This window comes from Astatotilapia calliptera, chromosome 1 (genome assembly GCF_900246225.1).
Source record: "Astatotilapia calliptera chromosome 1, fAstCal1.2, whole genome shotgun sequence".
Taxonomy (NCBI): Eukaryota; Metazoa; Chordata; class Actinopteri; order Cichliformes; family Cichlidae; genus Astatotilapia; species Astatotilapia calliptera.
The window spans coordinates 38,336,501-38,361,906 of record NC_039302.1 but is presented as its reverse complement, the minus strand read 5'-3'; the positions used below and the strand labels follow the sequence as shown (position 1 = coordinate 38,361,906).

General features: G+C 45.0%; 1 long non-coding RNA gene across 1 annotated transcript; it reads right to left on the bottom strand.

Annotated features, from left to right (window-relative positions):
• Positions 1 to 7,204: 7,204 nt before the first annotated feature.
• Positions 7,205 to 8,613, bottom strand: LOC113027771 (uncharacterized). Its single transcript, XR_003273129.1, has 3 exons — positions 8,519 to 8,613; positions 7,506 to 8,321; positions 7,205 to 7,351 (listed from the first exon to the last, which is right to left on the bottom strand). It is a non-coding gene; the product is annotated as an uncharacterized LOC113027771 (long non-coding RNA).
• Between the last annotated feature and the right edge of the window lie 16,793 nt (positions 8,614 to 25,406).

Here is a 25,406-nt window from a genome sequence, read left to right as displayed (position 1 = left end):
ACACTCCACCCCACCCCTCTTTAAATCAAACTTCAATAAAATCTGCCACCTCTTTTCATTTCGCATGACGCCACCCTGAAAGCCATCCAGGACAGCCGGGATCTGTTTTTCAAAAAATAAAAAAGTCTTCCCGTAGCGCAGGGTCAAAACAACAAAACAGCAGCGGGGAAAAGGCGGAGGCTCATATCGCTCCATAACTCACCCCGGGCCTCTGCCGCAGCCTTAAAGACAGCGGCGCACTGGAGGATTCAAGGTTTGATTCTCAGCGTTTGTATGTGTGGCCCGGCAGCCAACACACATGCATCTTCTTCCAGTATGCATGTGCCACCTCTGGCTAATGACAGATGCAATGAAACATTTGTAAAGGATGGAACCATCCATCATGTGGTGTGGAGCGCAGGAACGAGACTAAAAGCACAGAGAAGAGTCCCCGGCTCAGGGCAGGGAGCGACCGAGGGGGGATAACTAAATTTATATCATATTACACACTGAAATGTGACCTCGTAACGACATCAGTGAAATTCAATCAAGTCCTTGACTCAGTATTACTTAAGGTAAACCAGTGTCCTTCCTGATGCGAAATGAGAAAATTTAATCTGGTCTTGTTGTTTTTTTACTACTGATTCGAGTTTGGATGCAGTTTGTGTGACGGAAGCCAAACGTGCAAAAGGATTTTAACAGAGTAAACACAGAGGATTTGCTGCTCAGCAGCACTATTTACTGGGAGAAGCAGCAGTGATGATATGAACAGAAACAAAAGCACTTCTGAACACTCCGCAGTCTCCCAGGCTGAAAACAGACAGAGCCAACAGCTGCAGTTCCTCTGACGTCCAGCAGAGGCAGCAGTGAGTCAGTCTCGTGTCAAAACGTTACAGCAAAAATAACCATGTTTACAGCCTGACACACAAACTGTTTGGTCTCTCTGGATAATTTCCCCCTTCACATTAATAGGGGGCGTGGCCTCTTTGACTGACATGCGGACAGTGACACAGACGGCTGTAGCTGCTAGCTGTCTGCTAGCTTCACCTGACCCGGACTTCTGGACCGTGTTTGTACTGTTGGAGTATTTTAATGACATCATGTGACCAATAATATGGTTGCTGTGAGGTCACTGTACAAACAGGCCATCCAATATATATTTTAATGTTCCTGAGAGTTGATTAGCAGGTATCTGTGATGCTCCCATACAGTCTGTGGATGCTGCTGTACAACCAAGCTAGCTAGGATTAGCTGACAGCTTAGCACTCTACCCGCTCTCTAACATGGCAGCAGCAGCCCCAATGCTAACACTGAGGCTTTAAAATGCAGAAAACTGTTAACATTCATGAAATAAAGACATCAAATGCATTTAAGTCTGTGTCCATCAGGTGCTCCATGGTGGAGGCGGAGGGTCAACAGTAGCATTAGACATTTAACCCTAACCTGAGTGGTTTTAGGTAAGGTACCTTTGGCTCTCTCTAATTTGCCAAAGGTGTTGTATGGCATGTATGGCCCAAATGACCCTCCGTTTATCTGGGCTTGGAGCCAGGCTTGTATCTCCTCTTGGTCTTGAGTGGGGGGGTCTCGCGTATATTGAAGACTAGAGCACAGATATCGGAGTACTGTAAAGGACCTTAATAAACCTCGAAAAACTTGCTAGGTCTTAGCTGGTGTTGTGTTCAACTGACCCCACTTATGCTAGCTAAGAAGTCTTTTCAGGCCCTTCTTCTGGCTCCACAAATAAAAATCGCTAACGCTGAGGCTCCAAAACGCGTCCGCTAACCGACGGGCGGCTTTACGGCAGAAACACCCACGAGCATGAGGAGGATTAATGGAGGCAGAAGCAGTAAAACCATTAAAAGGCTTGCATTAACGCTACTCGCCATCAGTGTCAGCGAGACTGATGCTAGAAACGGGAAAATGATTTTAATTACCAATTAATTAACAGCATGAGCCTTCCTACACGTTATCAGATATATCATCGGCGCACAGGTAAGGCGCGTTTAAACGGGACTGTCAATAAGAAACACCGCCGTCAATTACGAGCGACGAGACGACGAGAAGAAAGGAAAAAGTTGTGACAATTTTGCTCTGATCAAAGCAACTGTAGCCACGGGAGACACGGATTAACAGCCATTTAATGATGAAGTAAAGTTTGTGTTGTGTTGCGCTTGTTTGGTGTTTGTTTGTCTATCCCATCCAGCTCTGAACAAGACAAGCTGGCAGGGAGGATTTCTTTTTTTCCTCTCCCGCTTTTCCTTTTTTTTCCGCTGCTTACAAACTCGTGGGTGTGTTTGATGGAAGGCACGAAGGCACGCAGGCACACCGCTGCCTGTTGAATCACATCATCAGCATCAACAATAAAAAAAAAAAAAGGAAAATGGCAGGCAAATATAAATGAATATTCCTCACCTGTCTGCTCATGTTGACTCCTCTTGTTTGGATTTCACAGTGGGGGAAAAAAATAAAGGCGTATATTTACTTTTAATTGAAAGGAAATTAAAGACGCATCCACATCCGCATGTGACAAAGGAAGATCACAAGGCTCGGGAGTGATGATAGCTTTTGTTTAAGATGGATTTCATAAAGAAAACCCCCCACTGATAATGATGAAAAAAAAATCTTGGACATTTCTCCAAATACAATTACCTCGGCATCACCTGATTCAATCAGAAGCATTTGCATTCTGTTTGCATGCAGTGTTCCGTGAACCGGTAAACAAGGCAGGCAGAATAAATCTGATGTGTTTTCATGCTTATGGTTGCTCCTCTGTTTGCTACATTTTATTCCGAGTATTTGAATTTTTATGAATTGGTAAATAACTGCGCAAACATACGCATCGCTGTGTGGATGGATGTTCTAAAGATGCAGGGGCATATTTTTGCAAGCCAAAAAAGACAAACTGAGAATGTAAGTTCATGTTTTGAGACAGATGTTGTTTGGCCAGCGAGCACGGCAGATTAATATTTGACTGTGTCTGATGTGTGCTTAAGAATGTATCAAAGGAGATGCATCATTTTGGGGCCCTGCAGAGGATGTTGCAGCTGGCACGGTGACAGAAAACATAAGGCCACACTTGGCAGCAGTCAGTCACGCTCGCAGCCTGGATGGTGGGACAGGAATGCAGCGATTACACCGAGGTCGCTTCTAATCCGCGACCTTCTTCTCTCCCCGGACACTTGGAAGTTAAGTCTGCGAGGATGTTTCTCACGCCGCTCGTCAGCTTTCCACCTTTAAAAGGCACGACCTAATCGTTAATCGGACGGTGGCTGCATCGCTGATTTGAAGTGATATTTGGTATCCCCGCAGACGCAGATACCTCTTCATAAGTAACGTTCTAGAATTTCCCGTCGTCTTGTTATTGGTCAGATAATTGCGTTAAAAATGCAGGGAATTCCACCAGGAAACCTGCGTTCATCTTGGTCTTGGCTTTTCTCCCGCACCACCTCGCAATCCATCCACAGCCTCTGTGCTCTGTGACCTGCATAGCCGTGACTGCAGGAGACTCCAGGACGAAGACGGCATTAACATACTCTGTCCCTGATGCTTGGTATTAGCTGGTAAAATCCCAGAGATTATACAGGACCATCCTAAGTTGAACAAATAATATCTGGTATCAGTATCTGATGCTAAACAAGACTTTGTCCATCTCTCGACGGTCCTTGAGTCTCTGAACCGTCACACTCTCATATTCTCGGTCTCGGTTCACTCGCCTGTCGTCAGGTCGCAGCGACTACAGGGTGACATTTACAGACAACTTTAGGACTTGACTGGAAGGCCGGACTACACCCTTACAGAGCAGGTTCTCGTACGTTGTCAGCAAACAACCCAGCCGCCATGTCCCCAGTCAAGCACCATCCCTCAGGCAACTGGTCCCATTGAGCCACTCTCAGGTTTGTTCCCACAATCTAATTACTGTTTACAATAGGCATGGACCTGCAACTCATTTTAATACAGACCTTTATTATTTATTTCAACAGAATAACCCTAAAAACCTGGTATCTGCCCCCAGACCAGCTACAAATAAATCAAACTCAATCCAAACTTTATATTTTTCTTCTTTTTTAGACAACATCCCTTTTTAGACAAAACCATTCACACAAGTCTAATCATTCATTAATACGTCAGTCTTAAATAAGCTCAATTTATCTCTATTAACAGGCAACCACAGTACCACAGGCCTTTAAGGTGGCGGTAATTAAACCACGTAAAAAGCCATCACTTGACCCAGCTGTCTTAGCTAATTATAGGCTAACCTCCAACCTTCTATTTATTTCAGGATTTCTTGAAAGCGTCTGCGATGGTTTTATTTGAAGAGCTGAAGAGATGGATGGATGGAGTCTGTCCCAGCCATTTACTTTATATATAAAAAAAGATATAAAGCAGTGAATATAAGTACAGTACGATAAACAGCACAGCAGGAAGACTCGTGTCACATGCAAATAGCTCAAACTTGAATTAAATCTGAGAGCGTGCACGTCCGCTCCACACAGGCAAAAGGAATTAAATAAAAACAAAATGAATAAATCCATAAATATATTTAATGTCTCTACAGTAGTGCTGAGGATTTACTTAAAGCAGAACTTTCAGTAAAGAGCGGCCACTCTGATCAGGGCAGATACAGGGTTATGGAAATGATACTGATGCTCAAATAAAGTATAATTAAATAACAGATCAGTGATGTATTGACTCAGTGATGCCAGAAGCACAGCAGTATTTATAGCAAACATTAGTTAGCACTGGCCAACAGAAGGTACTCATCACACCAGATATGACTTTAATAAAGGAAAAACAGCCTGAACGGGTTTATTTCCATAGAACATACTGTGAATGTTTTACAGTCAGGATGAGATATCAGTGCCTCCTTTAAACCATCTGAATCAAACATTATGAACTAATCAGAGAAGGGCATCATCAGCGCAGCTGAAATCTTCATAAATCACTGTTTCGACATAAAATTACATATTGTACATGATTTTAGGCTGCGCTCTCATTATCTCGCAGACTCTCCTCCTCCCACTCGCAGCCGTCAGACCACTCATCTTGATCCAGCTGCGTACACGAGAGGGGTCAAAGGCCAACGCCATCGTGAAACACTATCACTCCTCTTCATCCATTAACTATAATAAAGTGGTAATGATCATCTCTTTGCTACTGACATACGACCTCCCGATAGACGACCCGGTTCTAACATCCATCCACCCATTTTCTCCCGTTTAAGGGTCACGGGGGCGGGGGGCTGTCCAGCTGTCATAGGGTGAGAGGTGGGTATACCTGGGCAGGTCGCCAGTGCATCACACGCTACCACAGAGACACAGGACACCCAGGAGGAAGGCGGAGTACTGAGGGAACCGAACCCAGGACCACAGCGCTAGCCACTGCACCTCCGTGCCACTCCTCCTGTGTTAGACACGATACAGAGACTGAGCGCTCAAACAACAACCAGCACGGACTATTCCAGGAGTCACAGGTCCTCGTAGCTTCGTACTGACCAGAAAACACAAGCAAGACCAGAGCAGAGTCCCCGCAATCAAACATGTCGGTGACATGTCAGCACGGCGCCGATGCGCCGGCTGTCGCTTTACTGTTGTTCACATTTTTCTTTTATGCTTTTGATGATTGAAATATTTTCATTTAACAAGACTTTAGTTTTGAAAAATTGTAAATGTTTTGATTTCTACTTTAGTTTGTCTTTATTTTTGTCATTTTTTACATTTCATTTGTTGCCAGTGCAGATTTTATGTATGCTGCCAAAGTCAGCAGCTGAAAGGATCTCATTCTGTTAGCCCGCAGTGTTACGCCACCTTCACCTGGCTCATTGTTAAGCCCCGCCCACAGCCAGGAGTGACCTCAGACAGGAAAAAATCAGCAATAACGCCTCTCAGCTGGTGGCAGACGACTACCTAGCTAGCTAATATTACCCAGCATGCCATTCAGCAGTATCCTGCACACGCGCAGCTCTGTGCAGGAAGCCAAGCCAATAAAAAAACATGAAACATTCAGAAATAGACGCGACTGCGCTTTCCTCACGTCAGTCATGCGAGGAAAGGAAAGAATTCAAACTGTGATTTCTCTGAACTTTCACACGTCACTGCCCAAACTTGAACCAGCAACATGTTTTTAACCTACCAGGAAAAAAGCCGCGCCACCACCCTAACGATGCCGACTACACTTACCTCTGAAGTGGAGGAGATTCCCTGTGTGCACGTGGATCGCTCGTTTTATTTCACAAAGTGCGGTGAGAGCGCGATGGCACAGGAGGACGGTGGGGAGTTTATTTCCCACTTCCTGCATGAAGAGAAAGTAATAAAGGCTCCACCAGCAGGAGAGCGCAGGACCTTGATGAATGATATTTTCCTCAATCGCAGCATTTCCTGGTTCTTTGTTGCCTTTTAAATCTATCACATAATCATGGTGTACATTTCCCAGACTGCTGTGTACCATTATGTTTTCTCTTTGAAACAATGAAAGGTGTATGATTTATAGTTTTAACTGTCAATATGACGGGCAGGCAGTTCTGTACCACCACCAGCTGCCAGCGCGGGCCATCGGCCGAGCATCGCCGGATGTCGAATGACGGGCCCGTTGAACGGTTGCGACGCACATACATAATAAAACGCACGTGAACATTCGGAGTCACGCCTAACATGGATTTAGACTTAAAAGCCGTGTGGTGGGCAGGAACAGTGGAAATTCGTCTGGCAGTGAAGAAGCATACGTGTTTGTATTTCAAATATCGGCGTGCACCCCGATGACCCGCGGCTACTCTTCTTCTTTATAATATGACAGCTTCCTTTTAAGTTAAAGTCCCCAGGCAATGAGAAATAATAGGCCTGCAGCACACGGCCGGAAGCTTCTGAGAAACAAAGACGCGGGCTGACTGTTGCTGCTGTGTAATTGGTTAAATCACGAGACGCTCAAAGAAGCGTTTTAAAGAAGAAAATCGAGAGTTTCTTTGAAGACGTTTAAAAAAACGTCATCTCCTCGGTTTCCCTGCGCAGCCTTTACACGGAGTGTCACAAATAAGCAGATATTGTGAGTGTTTTTATTTGAAAAGCTGCTCAGAACATCACAAGGCTTAAATACAGATTGTGGACCGAGTGGAGGAAGCAGGGGAACACAGACGAAGGCACACCACTGAGATGTACTGTAATAACTAAGGAGACTGTTTACCCTTAATTGATATGGCCTTTCTTACCATGAAAAGAACAATTATTTCCTGCACCGCACGCTTCTTATGTGCACAGTAAGCCATCAACACAAAGTGCCCTGAGTGAAATGAACAGAACTCACCATCAGACTGTTGCAGAGACGAAAAAGAAGCTGGCAGAGCCTCAGTTCTTCTTTTCTTCTTTCCTTTCACTCCCTCGCGCTATAAAAGCAGCAGAAACAGCCTCAGAGATGATAAAAATATGGCAGAGTAATGCCAATTTAATATTTCGATGGTATTTATAGGGCATTTAAGTTAATGACACATGGAGAGCAACAGAATAAAACAAAGAGTCCTTGTTAAAGTGGATGCATACCACTTTGATGGCGCACTGCATAATTTTGTTGAAAAGTGTCCTTCTGAAAGTCGTCAGTGCCGCCTGGAACACTTCTGTTGATCTCACAGATCCGCTCCGTCGCATCCCGCCCGGTCCACGTTCTACGCAGCGTAAAGTTGCACAACACGAGGCGGGCCCGTGTCGTGCGCCAGGCTGGTTCGGTTCTGCTGCACCTGAGTCAGTTTAGGGAACCAGAGCGCACGATCAGCAGGAAGAGAGATGATGCGTTCGTTGCTCGTTACTGTGCTGAAAAGGCCGATCTCTGGCAGCGTGCAGCCACTGGCTGCGAGCACGGCTGCAGCTGTGAGGAGGCGACTGCTCCAGCTGCACGTCTGCTCTCATCTTTGATTCTGTGCATGAGCGCACCTGCAGAACTTCTGGAGACGCCACGGGAGCAAAGTGGCCTGAACAAAACGCCCTGAAGTCGAGTCACTGCCATGATAATCATGGCTGCAGTTATGTGATCACATGACCACAGTCGTGAGCCGCGGTCACCCAGTTCAGCACCGCAGGGCGAGTACGCCCTGATCAGGTGACCTTTCACATTCCCGTATGGCCCTCTCAGAGTCACCAGTTAACCCACCATTGGTATCACTGCACGGGGGAACCGCTGGTCCTCAGTGCCGCCCTGTAGTGAAACACCTCGGCTAGTTCCAGTGCCGCTCTAATTTGACCCCCACAGCTGACCACGCCCACTCACACGCCTCCATCCTGCTGTGGTTGGAGGAGTGTGTTTGTCTCACGTCACAGCAAACGTCCTGTCGTGCTCCAGCGCCGGGTGGTCACATTCACAGCCTTTAGACAAGAGGTGTAAAATTCACGTGAATATTTTGTGTTAAAACTATTTTTTTAAATTAACTACTTTGTAATGTAGCTGCTCAACCACAGCTTCACAGGATGAATTTGTGGGATTCATTTTTGTTTCACAGGCGTTTTGAGCACAAACTGGGCCTTTGCAACACAAAATTCACATTTTCAGCAGATGAACTCACCGTGTAACATGAATACGCACCGAACGCTTTGGCGAACGTGTTGCGATGATGAGCTGGTCCTGATGGTTCTGAACCAGAAAAGGAAGAAACGGAAATTCAGGATTAATCCGTGTCTTTATCCTGTCTTCCTTCTCTCACCCCAACCGGTCACAGCAGTTGGCCCCGCCCCTCCCTGAGCCTGGTTCTGCCGGAGGCTTCTTCCTGTTAAAAGGGAGTTTTTCCTCCCCACTTTTAGGGTCTACCTAAGAATATAAAGCGCATTGAGGCGACTGCTGTTGTGAAAATTGAATTGAATCTGAGGAGCAGGGAGCAGCAGGGAGGGTTTCCTGGTTCGATCCCGGAGTCGAAGCTTTCGTCCGTGTTGTCAGTCGGACAGTTTGAGCTCCTGTTGGCAGACGGACACGGAGCAGCCACAGCTGTGTGTCTGAAGGAAAACATTGGTCATTATTTTTATTACGATCTGTATATTCAGCACCGGCGCACGCTTTCAGCTAAAAGCACATTTGTTGCCAAATGCAGCGTTCTGATTGGTCTGTTTATTCAGATCCAAAAAATGATCAGAAAAATAAATGTTGTAACTTCATCCAGTGATGAACATGGATGGACGTGAGCAGCAGAGAACAGGTGAGTGTGAAAGTATTTTTAAACTTAATTTACAAAAACTTTCACCTTCAGTGTGAACATATGTTACACAACAAGTTTGCATCCACAAAATTCAGACTTTTGTGCCGTTTTTTGGAAACACGCTTGATGTGTAAAGTTTGTAACAAGCTAATCCTGTGAGACAAAAGCTCAGACTGCTCCCAACGCTCAGTTGTTCTACTCTTGAATCTGGACAACACCACGTGTCATTATACGGTCTCACAGAAGCTCCACCCATCTGCTGTTCAAACCTTTTGTCTGCAACGAGCAGCCAATCAGAGGATGAGCTGAGGCCCAGGATCAGATAAAGAAGGATTATTCTGAAAAACACCCCGGTGGACATGAGCAGCTCTTACATTTTTCTCCTGCTGCTGGAGTCCAAACGCTCCACACCAGCTAACGTGATGACAGAAAGCGTGTGAGGTACACGTGATTAGTGTCCTCCAGATATTAAAATGTTCACAGCAGGGCACGAGTGAGACCCCGACTCAGCGTTTATGGGAGTGTATTAAAGTCGTATTTGAGCGTCGGGTCGAGGATCCAGAGCGAGACACCATTAATTCCTGTTTCCAGCTCTTACATCAGAAGCTGGATTTGAGGACGTCACATGCGGCCTACTCCTCCGAGCGCACGCTGCACGACTCGGGTGCTCTCCACTTTTAAACACTCTGTTTATTTTGTGGTGAAATAGAAAAGTCAGTGCTGTAGAACATAAAAGCAATCAGTCTGCGTGATTTAACAAGAACCCGCACCCATTAAATGAACTCTGCCGCTATCTGGAGAAAAACGATGTGCGGCACATCAGCACTTTCCTCGCCGTCGCCGACACAAACCTGAGACAGGTCTCAGCTCGGGAACGCAGGACGAGGAACAACGAACAACATCAGCGATGGAAAAACAATTAAATGAAATTGATAGAAAGATGAGGACAATTGCAGGGCGGGGGAAGCAGTGTGTGTGTGTGAGTGTGTGTGTTGCTGGCTAACTGTCTGTCTATCCCTGTTTGCATACCTCCTGGAGGCACAAATGTCAGCTTTGAGCAGTTTGTGGACTCCCCACTAAGCTCTTGGCCCGCTCCGATCCAGACTGGTTCTATCTTCTGGACTCTTGGCATGCCACGCAGGAGCTGCGGCCATCAATGTGTCATTCAAATGCCACGGCTTCACAGTCACCACTTACTTCTTTGCTCATGGATATCAGGGTTACTATTTTGTGCTCGCACTTCTCTGCGGCGCTAACAGCGTTCCCGCTTCCACAGGAAGCGTCGTTGTCTCCGTCTGAAGCGTCACCTGAATAAAGGCTGAACCCATTTCTCCAAATATGAACACAAAGGTCCCGAAACGACACGAACACGCTGAACATTTCAAACGCAGCTTAAAATAACTGGAGAATTCTGAGGAGGAGGTCGGCGCTAATATCATCCAGTAACCGATCCAGCTCCTCTCATCCCCCCTAGATTTATGTCTTAAAGGATTTTCCAACTGCCTGTGATATTAACGCTGACTCTGGATCAGGTCTCTGCAATCAGTCTGCAAACAATCACATCAAAATGTACAACGAGTCCTGCGTGTGATTGGATAACAAACACTCGTAAAGCTTCAATTAACAATTATTTTCATCATTAATTCAACTCTTTTCTCAATTAAGTCTATAAAAAATAAAAATAAACACGTTTCGTGAAGCTCGAGGTTCTGAGCACGCTGTCGTGACAGGCAAACAACAGCCAAAGATTTTTAATTTAGTGCAACACAACACAAAGACACACAGGAAATACTCACACGAAGAAAACACGCCTTTAATTACAAGGAAAATGTTACTGACAGATCTTTTTGACTGACCACAGCACGAGCTTCTTCTTTTGAGGCTGTTTTTAAAGCCACAGTTTAAATCGGATACATTTGGCCGTTAGCGACAGAGAGCGAGGAGTTAGAAAACTGATCCGTTTCTGTTTCATCATAAGACTAAATGCACAAAAGGCAGAGACAGCATGCTGCTAAATGATGAAGTACGGAGTGTTTCTGTGTGGAAAATGGAAGTACGACAATCTTTATTAGATCCAGTTAAGTTTACGTATAAGCAAAGCTGCAGCCGAGAGGACGGCACTAATGAAACAAAGCAAACAATAAAAAAGCTGCAAAGCACCTCACAAATGTAGAACCCACTAAATGCTTGTGTTTTGTGCATGAGTCATGTGCCGTGTGATGATTTAGTCACTACAGTGTGGACGTGATGCTGCATGAAAAAAATCATAGAAAACTAAAACGAATTTCCTGTTGAAATAAAGATGCAGGCGCTGAGATTTTTCTCTCACCTGCAGATTCATGTTTTATTTCTGCAGCGTCCATGATCATGTCTGTAACTTTGGTTTTATGGAAACGTCGTTCTGAGTTCATAGGAAAATTCTGACACGTCAGAGGACCTTCATCGCTCTGATGTGACAGTGAGCCGTCTCGCTTTACCCAACATCCAAACAGCTACTAAATACTGAACGACAGTTAGTGTAACTGAGAGGAAACCAGTTATTATGCTTATTGCTAATTCGTTCTTATTTTTGTGTCATTTGGACTTTTAGTTTGTAATTCGGTTTATTTTCCAGAGTGAATTTTTGTGTTTCAGTTTAGTTTTAGTCTTTTTAATGATCATTTTAAGGAGGACTGGAAATGAGTGTTACACTAAAAACACAGACCCTTTAGAAAGCAGAGTCTCAATAACACATCCCTGAAAGCCTCGGCAGGCTAACAGACACTGAGAATATTATCGCTTAGTTTAGTTTAAAGAATAGTTTCACACATTTAAAGGCTCGGTTTTATTTTATTTGAGTTAAATGTTGGCACGAGTACAGCTGGATAAAAAGGCCACGCGGGGTAACCCAATAATCATGTCCCCACGTCCTGTCGTCCTCGCCTCACCCCCAACTGGTCACGGCAGATGGCCCCGCCCCTCCCTCAGCCGGGTTCTCCTGGAGGTTTCTCCCTGTTAAAAGGGAGTTTTTCCTTCATACCAGTGCTTCCCCAGTTTATTACTCTTAACCAGAGATGGGCAGTAACGCGTTACTGTAATCCGATTACTTTTTTCAGGTAAAGTAAGGGATTACTATTGCAAAAACGGTAATTAGATTACCGTTACTTTCCCGTAGGAATGCTGCGTTACTGCGTTACTAAAACCGTGATTTTTTTGCGAGAATGTCTCATGACTGTGATGTAAGCGAGTGCGACGTTCGTGACAACAGCTGTGTAGTGTTGCTAACTTAGCGACTTTGTCGCTATATTTAGCGAGTTTTCAGACCCCTTAGCGACTTTTTCTCTAAAAAAGACGTGAACGCGCGTATCGCTTTTACTCTCAACAAGCAGCGGGTGCTGTAACGCAGTCTGTTCTTCTTTTACTCTTTTACTCTTATGCTGTTTTGTGGATCACAAGGTTTAAAACTACTTATAAACACAAACACAAATTAACTCCACCAGAGCGCCTATTTCGGGTCACTTTTGCCGGTCCAAGCCCGGGTAAAGGAGCAGGGTTGGAATTGTGACATTAAAAAAAACAATAATTGCTAAAAGAAATTTAATTTGTAGTTCTAAATAAACTCTAAATGCATTTAGGACGTTTTTTACTCACTTTATGTCTCTTCCACGATGTTATTTCTCTCTCCAACAGCGTAGGTTACAATTAGATTAGCATGACCAATTATGCAAATTAGGCGATGACGTCATTTAGCGACTTCTAGCGACTTTTAGGACAGCCAATAGCGATTTTCCTTACTGAGGAGTTGGCAACACTACAGCTGTGTGCAGATCAACAATGAATCATATATCGAGTGCAGAGAGAGTATGAGCGTGCAGCGTTTAAAGCGTGGAAGTACTGACCTTACTTTGAGTTTGATTCCATAAAAAGTGACAAAAACATTAGTGTCCGCTGTGCGTGGGAAGAAAACTTCTTTTTACAGCAAAAAAACCCCTAAACTTCCAACAAGCACCGAGTAGCTACGACGTGATGGGAAACTCACAGAGACACAGCCGTATCCTTCCACTGACCGCGGCACACCTGCACCAGGGTAAACCTCCGCCTACCTCACTCCTGCTTTACAGGTGAAAATAGAGCAACAGGACCGCTGAGTCTTTGACTTTATTTATTTTCTGCTGTGTTTTACTTGCATCTATTTGAAAGACTGAGTGTAAACACAAAAAATATTTTATTTTATGTGCTGGAATGTGCAGAAAATAGGTTTAAATGTTAAACTAATTTCTTCCAGTCAGTGAATGTTGCAGATAATTAAATGTTTGCTTGATGCATAAAGTTAAAAGATTAAAACTAATAAAACAAGTTTTAAAAAGAGACTTTTTCATTTGATTACATTTTGTATGATGGATTATGCAGAAAAAGTAGAATTGGGCTGAAAGATCTATCACTTTATCACCTCTTCAGGTTGTAAATCGTGTTTTTAAAAAGTAACTAAGTAACTAAGTAATTAATTACTTTTGAAAATAAGTAATTAGTTACTGATTACATTTTTCAAGTAACTTGACCAACACTGGTCTTAACTAAAATGCTAAAATTACATGAAAAAAGTAATTTTAGTTGACTAAAATAAAATTACTTTGTGAGCTGAAACAACATAAAAGTATAATTTCAGTGTTTGTTGATTTGGTGCAAAATGTTAGCGCGACCTGCCCAATGACGCTTTGACGGACATGTTATCAAGACTGTGGACGTCTACAACACTACGAGTCCCTGCTGTGAAAACAATAAGTAACAATAAGTGTTTTAACATTTTATTTATTTTCCTGAATGTTGTCTTTCATTAAGTTGTTCTGTACAGGAATAATTTTAAAACACTAAAACTAAGCCTGAAAAAACCCAAACTGCAACTGAACATTTTCAAGTAATAAAAACTAAATGAAACTTAAAAACAAAAAGTCAAAATGAAATAAAAAAATAAGACTAATTAGAAAATAACTGTTGCTTGTTCTGTATTACCTTTCAGTATAAAGCACCACGAGGTGGCTGTTGCTGTGCGCCTCCTGATCCTCTCTCCAGTTGACTGTGTCCAAAGTGTCTAGTTACTCCCTGTGTAGTTACTCCCTGTGTAGTTACTCCCTGTGTAGATACTCCCTGTGTAGTTACTCCCTGTGTAGTTACTCCCTGTGTAGTTACTTCCTGTGTAGTTGTTTGATAGTGATGTGTCCTCACGCCTGGTTTTTACATCACTTCCCAGGTCTTGTCAGATTTAGTTCAGTTGTGTGTGGTTCCCAGGTGTCTCCCCTTTCCCTCGTCTCCTCCTGTGTATTTATTCCCTCGGTTTGTCGTAGTTCCTTGTCTCATCCTGTTTTCTGTGCGTGCTTGTTTTCACCTTCAGTAAAATCGTGTTTCTGTCTGATCCCTGCCTGCCATCAGTTCTTTGGGGTCCTAAACCACACACATTATTCCCAAACTGGAAACGGTTTTGATCTCACTGGACGTCCTGTTAAATGTTGTCTGAGCTTCATCCTACACCTTTTCGAACACGTAGATTATGAGACACAAAGAGTAATTACTGGCAACGGAATGTTGTTTTTTCCCCTGTTTATAATGTATTTGTTGTATTTGTATGTTTGAAGTAAACCGATCAATACAGGTTAAATTAAAAACTCGAGACACGCTGACAGCTGTTAACCACTGATGCTGCGCTAGCAGATCACTGCTGTTTGTGTATATGACGTCTTTGTGCAGATCAGTGTGCACGTCTGTATGTGTGGCCTTTACACACTGTAAGGCTGCTGTCACACGATGAGACATGTTTGATGCAGCTGTTTAGTTGAAGCATCAGTTTACGTGCGTTGTCTTGGACATGAGGCATCCTTGTGACAAAAATATTTCCATGTACACTGGAGCACAATGACCTGCTGTTTAAACCTGAGAAGATGCAGAAAACGAAAGTTTATGAATGAAACCTTGAACACGAAAGGTTAACAGTCGGTGCTCCACGGGCCTCCGAAGGACGACCGTCCGCCCAGCTGACGTGAGAGCCGCGACGTCACATGTCACAGGGCGTCTGTGGTTAACGCAGTAAAAAGGACAAATTGCCTTGCAGAACTCCAACTCCCCTCTCTGCTCAGCGTTTGTCACCCCTTTTCATGGAGGCATTAACTATTGAAGACAACTGCCAACAAAAGTGATGATGCCAAAAAAAAAGAGGAGGAAAAAAATAAAGACACAGCTAAAAAAGTGCTGCTACTGTAAAACGCAGGTATTGTTTAAAGATAAAGAAAACAAGCAGGAAGAAGTAGTGCGAGCGTGGAGCCGGTGGCAAAGAGAGGAGTGACAATGCTGCCGCTAAACAGCTTTGGCAGGAGATGACAGGAAGCGAGTGAAAGAAATAAACAGCGAACACACTTTGTTTCTGCTTCTTAAAAATATCCTGTCCCGTTTTAAATCCTGACACTCGTGGATAAGAGGGGTAGCTTTTCACCCAGCTCTGAGGCGACTCTGTTCTCCCCCCACAGCTATTACTACCACTACAATGTGAAGCCCGGGGCCCCTATGGATTTGCTTTCTATGTAGTGCCAGCTCTCACTAAAGAAGAAGCCCACATGGAATAACTAATCCCTTTCAAACGGGTCGCGGCCGGCGCGGACATGACTTTGCAATGTGTGAGCAGCGCATGGAGGAGGATGAAGTCATATGTTCAAAGTTTGGTTTCAAAACACTCGGCCCTCTCTCGGCGCGTCTCCCTTTGATCCCCGCTGCCAACTATAATAATCAGCTTCTCCTCCGAGTATTTATCAGATAGAACGCAGACAAGATTACATCGAGGAGAGCAAATATGTGTCCCTATTATCCTGCCAAGGAAGGACTCACAAGACTGACGGCAGCAGAGGTGACGGAGCGAGCGTCGGAGAGGAAGAGAGGGCTGTCGTCGAGCCGAGACGAGCGGCAAAACGACAACTCATTATCCCGAAACCGAAAACATCCCGAGCACGCTCAGACCGGCGCAGAAAGCTCGCGCTCACATTTGTACACCACTTGTGTTTGCGTGCTCCGTCTCCGTCGCTTGGCTTTACTTATTTATGGGACTTTACAAGTTCCTTGGCGGAGATGCAGAGCGCTGCAGTTTATGTCTAATTTAGTAAATATCCTTTCGCCAGTCACGCCTGTCAGCCATTGTTTTTCCCCTCTTTCCTCTGTTCTCCCATCTCCAGCTGACACGCCGAGATCCAGCGCGGATCCGCCGATTCCCTCTGATTCGCGCCCTTTTGTTGTTTGTGGGCGTCGCTGTGAAAGTTTAACTTCTGAACTGTGGGCCAGGTAACTAGTGCACGGTGCCAGGCTAGCTGTGTGAAGAAGTGTCAAGCCCTCATTGTCATTTAATGCAGAAGGGGGATAATAGCCTGCCAAACAGGCAGGCAGGCTGCAGTCTCCTTTGCGGTACCCTTCGTTAGCGATCACAGTGAGGCAACCAGAAAGTATGAACCAGAGCCAGAAAGATGAAATATATTTTGAATGTTTTATGGAAAAACAATCTGACACAAAGTAATATTCATCTCCTATGAATCCAATATTCTTTTAGGAATGATATTAGATGGTATCTATTATATCTTCCATTGTGTTCCCATCTGCCCTTTTCAGGATCTAAATTATGTGCATTAGTACGTAAATGGGCTAATGCCTGTCTGTATTTAGCTGGCTACATGCCGTGAATATATTCTCTGCTTCAAGAAGTAATTGGTAATTACAGTGGTCATTTAGGCAATCACTGTCTCCCTGAGATTCATGTCATTCTTAAAAATAACTAGCTCTTAACCTTTGACAGAATTCTACAGAAACTGTTCATCATCGCCCCCGCTTTGATTAATTTCCACACACACACACACGCGCACGCAGACAATGGGCACAAATATGCTCAGAAACAAAGACGGACACACACCTACAGCATGCACCGCACACACACGCACCAGGCCATCTTCATCTGACGAGAAAAGAGGAGAAAGCAGAATATCCCACCTCCGACACCATTAGTTCCATTTCATAAACACTAAGACTACACATATACACAGGTCATTTAGCTGCTCTGCACACATCCACCCTCCCCGCATCCATCCATCCACCCGGGCTCTCTCACCGTTCCTTGCAGCACAGCAGAATGACAGAGGATGTAAAGGTTAAACCAGTCATCTGAACCTGTATGTATGTATATACGTCTGTCTCTTTAATGTCAATCAGGACAAAAGTATACGAGTTATATATGATTCTTTGGATTTCCCCCCGTTATGTTCTCCGATCTCACGTATACGTGATTTAATGATCGCCACATTGTGTGAGAGTTGTCCATTAGCTTTGGACACAGAGCCTCCATGTTTGCGTTTTGCTGGTTTTTGGCTGGAGGCTAAGCTGTCAGCTAATGCTAAGTGAGTAAGTAAAGTTTATTTATATAGCACCTTTCACAGACAAGTGCTTTACAAGGTAAAAACACAATACAGTCATAAATACATCATAAAAACTCCGGTCTAATTAAAAGCTTTTTGAAATAAAAATGTCTTTAGCTGCTTTTTGAAGGTCTCCACTGAGTCCAAACACCGCAGAAATAAAGGAAGTGCTTGGAAAGATCGGTCCCCTCGAGTTTTAAAACGAGTGTGGGGGACCACTAAAAGGTTTTGGTTTGATGACCTCGGGTTACGAGTGGTGGTATGTGTACGAATCAAATCGACACAATGGGGGGGGGGGGCTGTCCCTGTAATGCTCTAAAAGTTAAAACTAGAATTTTAAATGGAACCTGAATCTGATTGGTAGCCAGTGCAGCGACTAGCACAGGGGTCATATGAGCGCCCTCGTTCGAGCGGGTCTGTAGCCTCGCTGCAGAGTTTTGAACAACCTGTAGACGAGCTAGCCCTTTCATGTTTAGACAAGTAAACAGGCTGTTACAGTAGTCAAGTCTTGTAGAGACAAAAACATGTATTATCATCTCGAGTTCACTTGTTGACACGATGGATCTAGGTTTAGAAATGTTCCTCAGGTGAAAAAAGCAGGTTCTTACTGTCTGATTTAAATGTCCCTCCAAAGAAAAAGCTTCATCAAAAATGACACCCAAGTTTCTAAGGTTATGTTTCTGTGAGGAACCTCAGTCACCCGCCGTTTAATATCAGGTATCGCACTGTCTGGTGCAATAATCAAAGTTTCTGTTTTGGCCGGGTTTAGCTGTAAGCAGTTATTGTTCAACCGTTGTTTAATGTTGGTTAAACAGTCGATCAGATTGGAGAGCTTAAATGAATAATATAGCTGAATATCGTCAGCAAAAAGATGATAAGATACTTCAGGAAACTGCTGTATTATCTGGCTTAAAGGAAGAATGTATATTAAAAACAGAACAGGTCCCAGCACAGAGCCCTGAGGAACTCCACACAGCAGCTCTGTAGGTTCTGACATGATCTGGTTTGCAGACACACTAAAACTCCTCTCAGATATATAAGATGAAAACCAGTCTAGAACAGAGCCAGACATCCCAACCAGGTCTCAGTCTGTTTATCAGGATGGCATGATGACTGTATCAAAGGCTGAGGGGAGGTCTAACAAGTCTGCTAGCCAGCGCGGTCACCAGTGGGAGCATCGCACAGCCTCAGCATGGAGGTTATGGTTAGAGTCCATCGAATGACTTTCTGTTCAGAGGGAGTTCTTCCTTCCCGCTCTCGCCAAGCGCTTGCGTCTGATTTCGGAGGGGGGGGGTCCTCTCTTTTATGCAGGGTAACAATATAAACCGACTGCTGGTGTGATTAAGAGTTTATTTCCACATGACTAACACGAAAACTGTTTGTCTCGGTGCTGTAAGTGGACCTCGGATAATTAAAAAATCAAAAAAAGAAATACCAAAATAAACTTTTCCTGCCTGTTTATTTGGCACAAAGACATGAAGTAAATTATAAAAAGGATGCGTGCAGATCGACGGCGCCGTCACACGCATGAAATGAAGCGCAGCTTTTTGAAGTGGATGGAGCAGCAGATTTTTATCAGTGGAAAGCGTTCCTCCTCTGCTCTGTTTCTCTCTCAGTTTAAACCAGTCATCTCCATGCATAATGACCCTCCACAGACAGTAGCAGTGGGTGGTGTAAAGCTGGTATTGTATGTGAGAGATCATCAGGTTGGAGATATTAGCATGGAAATACTGATGCCCTCCATTACGGCGTTCTCCTCGCAACTCTTTTGCATCTTCACGGGAGTCTGTATGCAGAGAAATGTGCTGTTGTTTACCGTCACCCAGCAGCATATCAGCAATTTTAAAGTAATAAGCAGGCACGGGGTGTGTTTCATAAATCCTCCATATCCAAAGTAGTGCTTTTATGAATCTTTAATGTGAGAGCCAGTGACCTCCGTCTTTACAGAAGGAAAAGCCACGCGGAAATAAAAGCTTTCATCACGTGTATGGGAGACGATTTAGAACTGCTCTGTCGGCTTTTAAGATCAGTTTATTAGTGCACAGTTTTGTTCTTAATCAAACTGTGCGTTTGATGCTTGGAGGAGTCGCATATTGGGCAGATGAAGGTTGAGTTCATATGATGAACTGAAAGGTTTTTGAATAGGATGCTTTAATTTTTCCCCTTACAGCCCTTTTAACGTTGCATCGGTCACTGTAACGTCACATGTTTAACGTTGGAAACAGCAGATTAGCTCCGCCCTACATTCCCCTGCACACGTGTAAGACGAGGATAAGGGCGACTGATGGAAGGTTAAAAGTGCAAACGTGATGCGTAGTTTCAGGTTAGAATGTAAACGTGGGAACTGACGTACGGTGATTTTATCCCTTTGGTGTTGATGCTGAAATAACGCGCTGTTAGATTTCCTTTTTCTAAAAGTCGTTACTTCTGAGGTTTCCTTGTGGGTGACGGGTCCACGGCTTTGGTCAGGTCACCGAGAGCCTTTAAACCCCACCCGTGTCATACATGAACAGATGAAGTTAGCATTTTATATTTCTATGACTTCTTTGTTTTAGCTTTTTTTCCTCTTTCATGCTCTTAATAGCAAAGTGATTCTTAAATATTTCTACTCTACACAACATTCACGCGTTCACACACACGCACACACACTTTTCTTTACGTGTAAGCGCCCTCTAGCTAACCTTCACACTCTGGTTGATGTCAGAAACAATGTGGAGTGTCTTGCCCAAAGATACTTTGGCACGCAGAGTGGAGCAGCCAGGGATCGAACCACCAACCTCCTGATTAGTAGATGACCTGCTCTACCTCTTGAGTGGAGCAGTCCGTCTCCCAGATGACCTTCCGTGAGGCCACGCCCCCTGCAGTCACCGCTCCTTCGCTTCCCTGGAAAGACTCGCAGGTAACAGATGCTGCTGAATGAAAACGGGAACGTGGATTATAAAGCAGCTCGGAGGAGGCAGAAGAAGAAGTTCTTTAGTACGCTGAACCCTTAAATGTGATTTGCACACCTCATAATTCTTCCCTCCTGCAGCCACTCAGACTGAGAAATTAAATGAAGTCAAAGAAGAGTTCCTGTGTTTTTTAATGAGCTTGACTCTGGCGCAGCTGTGAATAATTCCAGGTTCGAGTTTCCTCTGATCTGCTGTCAGGTCTTCACACATCGCTTATGTTCGCTTTCTTAAATGAGTTGCATTTCATTTGTTGTGCAACCTCTGTGGATATTTTGGTGATAAATCCGGTGCTCTGGCCCTACCGCCACCCTCCTCGTGCAGCTACCTGTGTGATCCCAAACCTCACCGGCAGCAAACTGCAGGAGCTCCCCGACAGGACGCGCGCCAGACTTTAGCTGCACGGAGCTCCAGTAAGCAGCAGACCTCACGTGATTCAGGGAATCTGTTTGTGACAAACGTTTGTGCACGCCTGTTCATCTCCCTCCATACAGCTCATATTCACTGAATGCAAAACTCAATGCAACAATTTCAGTGTATTTATTTAGATGGCTCGGTGACAATCACGTCAGCGTTACGCTCGCCGATGGCGTCTGATGTCACCACAAATTCCACGAGGTTCAGCCGTCGTGTTAGTCCTGTGCAAGCAGCTTAATTGTGTTAGTGTGGACATTTTCATTGGGAGACTGATGATGCTTTCCTGAAAACACTGCATCCAGATCAACTTTCTGGGACTTCCTTACCTGCACGATTGAGTCAGATCGACAGAGGTTGCGTTTCACAGGATGCAGTCTCTGGATTAACGGCGGCCTTCCACGCTTCATACGTCGTGTGATTTAAGAACAAACCGCTGTAGGATCTCTGCGTTCCACAAAGATTTGACGAGAAGATTTTCAGCTGATGGATGAGAGCATGAGGAGAAGGTGAAGATGAAGAAGCTGCTGTTTTTCCACCATCCAGCCTCGCGGCCTTAATGTTGTCTGGGAAGTTTTTCCGGCTCTCAATCAGCACAGTCATAAAAATAATCTCAGAGCACGAGACGTCCGCAGTTAATGTTAATATCATGTAAATAAGGAGTTAATGTGTGTTCGTGTGAGCGCTCATTTTGACTTCGTACTCGGATGTGACTTGAGGCCATTTCGCCGCGGCCATCGGACGCCATACTGCCAATGCAGAGGAAGCAAAGTGGATTTGCAGTGATGGATGTGACAGGAGAGCGCAGTGATCGTGTTTAAGCAGAAAGGGGGGAAAAGTCTGCTCGCCGTTGGGCTCGAGTTTAACGATTGAACACATTTTAGAGCCCAGCATAGTGAAGACTTTAAAGTTTTGGCATCATTTTCTGACGTTGTCGGTCCAAACTTTAACCTGGACGTGGCTCCCTGAGCGCATATGGCGAACGAGGAAGGACGAGGGTGGACGCTGCACTGTCGTCCTGTGAGGCAGAAGAGCTGATGCTTTGCGAGAGACGTTCAGAGTTAAATCTCCACTCAGCACGAAAGGTAGAGCTGCTCGCTCGCCCAACCCTGAATCCCCTCTAGAGGAAAAAACATCATCACTGATGGATATAATTTTAGAGGAAAAATGAGTCAAAGAGGCAGAGAGAGGATATAAAAGCAGATTATATTTAAGCAGTAATCAGGACAGTGAAGAGCTTGGGAGATTTTAATATGTTTAAATGTTCTTAATTGGGCTCAGAGTGGAGTGGGGCCCCCTGAAAGCATCCACCCAAAACAGTGCTCTAAAGGTAAAAGCAGATTGCCTTTTATTGAATTGTAATGAGAAGTGGGAAATTGGATGTTAATTCTGTCCCCGGAGTGAGAGTGCTCCCTGCGCTCGGCGCGAGGTGAAGCCGGAACGGGGTCGTGCCGTTCCAGTTGTGTTGCATCTCCTTCGGTTATTTAAGGTGAGGTGGAGGGGGGGCGATTTGGTGCCTGCCAGATAATGTGCGTGCGTGCTGTCCATAGATGGTGTCACCTCACGGAGGCCTTGTAGGATTTAGACCCCAGAATATCTGCTCCAAGCACACTCCAAACACACTCTAAGCCGTGTTTCGCCGCAACTCCGGATATCATCGAGATTTCACACTGGGAAGGGAAATATTAGTGTGACAAACATATCTGCCAATGCAAACTCGCATCGAAAAAAAGGCATAGCGGCGACGCGGCTCAAAAGCAGCATTTCCATGCACCCTGTCCTTTTGAATTATAAAATCAGCTTGGCAAAAGAAGCGGCACCATAAAAATTCAGCTGTGGTTTTCTTTCAGCCAAAGCGCTTTTCTTTTGTAGGGAGGGGGGGAGAGAAAAAGGAGGGAGAAAAGCCTAGGTCTTAGCTGAGAGAGCAAGAGTGTGGGGAGAAGCATGGGTCCATCTGGCAGGGGGAGAGGCAGCTTTGGGGAGATTGGGCCCGAGACACGCTGCTACAGAAGGGTCCTTCTCCGCGACACCTGCAGAATACCTCCGAGCCCGCCTGCTCGCATTGTTCTACACAAAGTACGGGCATATGCTGCCGCCACCTCGCCCCAACCTGCGAGCGCGGGTAGGCCGCTCAGATTACGTGCACGGTCTGGCGGCGGCGTCCCGTCGGCCGACGCGAGCGTGCGGAAACGTCTGAAGCGACAGAAGGAGCAGAGAGAGAGAGACGTCTCTTTTATTTACCCCCATGCCTCAGTGCTCCTCGTTAAGAAGAGGGAGGACACGGGGGCCTTATCGCCCAATTTGCTGCCCGTGTCTCTGCGTTTCTCAATTGATTTCTCTGACAAAGTCCGGAATCATTTTTCAACTCTCCTTCATCCCCTCCTTCTCCCTTCCCTTCCCTGTCTGTCTCTTTCTTTATCTCTTCCTCTCTCTCATATATCAGGGCGCACTCAGCCTCTCATCGATGTTTGAAAAGGGTGCTCGAGCCCCTCAGCTGTGCCGACGCTTCACAAAGCACGCAAAGATGTCCGTGAGACGAGCACGCAGAGTACATAAAATATCCATCGTATGTGTTAAATATAGACTATTTCGCAGATGTTTTATGAAAATGAGAATTAGGACATGCTTGAAGCACACTGATGATAAATCCTCTCTAAGCTTTAATTAGGAACGTTGTGAAAAAACGGGAGAAAAAAAACAGCCGGTCTACCGGCACGTACAACTTTTAAAGTGTATTAAATGCTGCAATCATATTTAAAAACGTTATAATCTCTCTATATAATTAGAATTTTATGCGTAATTGAGAGTGCGAGTCACAGGTCAAGGTGAGTGTTAATTCTCACACAAAACCTCATCTGCAACACAATGACAACACCAGCACAGTGAGATTAATGAAAAGCGCTAAAAAATATAGTATATTATTGGGCTTAAGATGTTCCCTGCAAAACAGGACAGCTCAAACCAAATCTTCTTAGAGCTCGGTTTCCTCTCAGGCATTTGTTCTCGTGTTCACCCCTCAGCCGATGACCCCGGCAGCCTTTGTTTGAACAGCTCACACGACGTGACGGAAAAACGCCAGAACCAGTAAAGCGGCTCTTCAGGGACTGGATGCCGACACGTTAGCCTTCGTACGTGTTCCAGAGGAGCAGTTTAAATGTTCTCGGTCAGAGCTCGTCCTTTAATCACGTCAGGATATTTTGCTTTTCTCACATCGTCTCGTTCCATAAATGACCTCTAACCCTGATCTGACCTCTGACCTTTAGCAAAATTAAACTATTTGAATCTTGGTTGTTTCCTGCAGATGAAGTCTCCCATCATCAGTGTGCAGGTCATAATTTGGATGTGGTTTCAGGGTCTGAAGAGCAACTTAATTGTAGGAGCGGGACCAAGCCTCCGAACACGCCCCTTCAGGGTCTTATCTATATACGCCCCCCCTCTGTTGTCGTGCCCCACCCCACCTGTGCCCTGTCCCCTTTGCTTTCACTTCTCATCGGTACATGGGGATCTGGGGAGGCGCCGCTTGTCCCCCAAACCGCAGCTCAGTTCACGTTTAAGCCATTTGCCTTTATCTACTGAAAAAGACCGTCAAACCTAAAAGGATAACGTGGGCGCAGCTATCTGTATTTTTGTGATGTCCAGCAGGGGGCGACTGCTCCGGTCTGATTGGATTAAGTCAGCTGAGCTCTGAACTATGTAATGATGGGTTATTGGTCTCAGTCGTTGAAATTTACCTGGAGTCAAAGAGGAGCAGGAAGTGGCTTCTTCTGCTTCCTGCTACCGTACAAGCAAAATGAATTTCCCAAACCAGTGGGTGAAGTGGCGTTGGTTCTGTCCGTCTTTTATTTACAGTCTGTGGTTGGACAGTAAGCGAATGAGCTCTAATATTCAGTGACAGACTTCCTCTCTTCACTCCCAACGGCTTTCTCTCAGATGGCGGAGCCTGGTTCTGCTTTTTCCTGGTAAAAGTGAGTTCTTCCTTCCTACTGTCGCCAAGTGCTGATTGTTGGGGGTTTCTCTGTATTATTTTAGCTCTTTACCTGACAGTATAAAGCACCTCGAGATTGTGTCTGCTGCTATATAAATAACGTTAAGCTGAACTGAACATTTCCCAGGACCGCCCTCTTGAAGCTCCATATTTAACAGCGATGTCCAAGCGAGGATTTCAGCGCGCCACTGGAATGAGGGCAATGTCAGTGTTACATATATCGAGATTCAAGTATATACTTGAGTGTACAGCTGGTGTGGAGAGCTGTCTGAGGGAGCCCATGTCCTTCTGTATGCTTTTGTGCTTCACCGCAGGATACGATGCAGGTTTGTGTGGCGGCCTGGCTATCAGGTGATCACTTGACAAGGGTCGAGTTGTCGGGCTGACTCCATGAAGAGGCGAGAGGCCGCGGCTAACAAGGCCGCTCGGGGTTACGGTGGCTTTGAGTGCAGCGAGCCATTAGAGGATCGTCGTTCACGTCGGCTAGAGTGTGAAATGATATG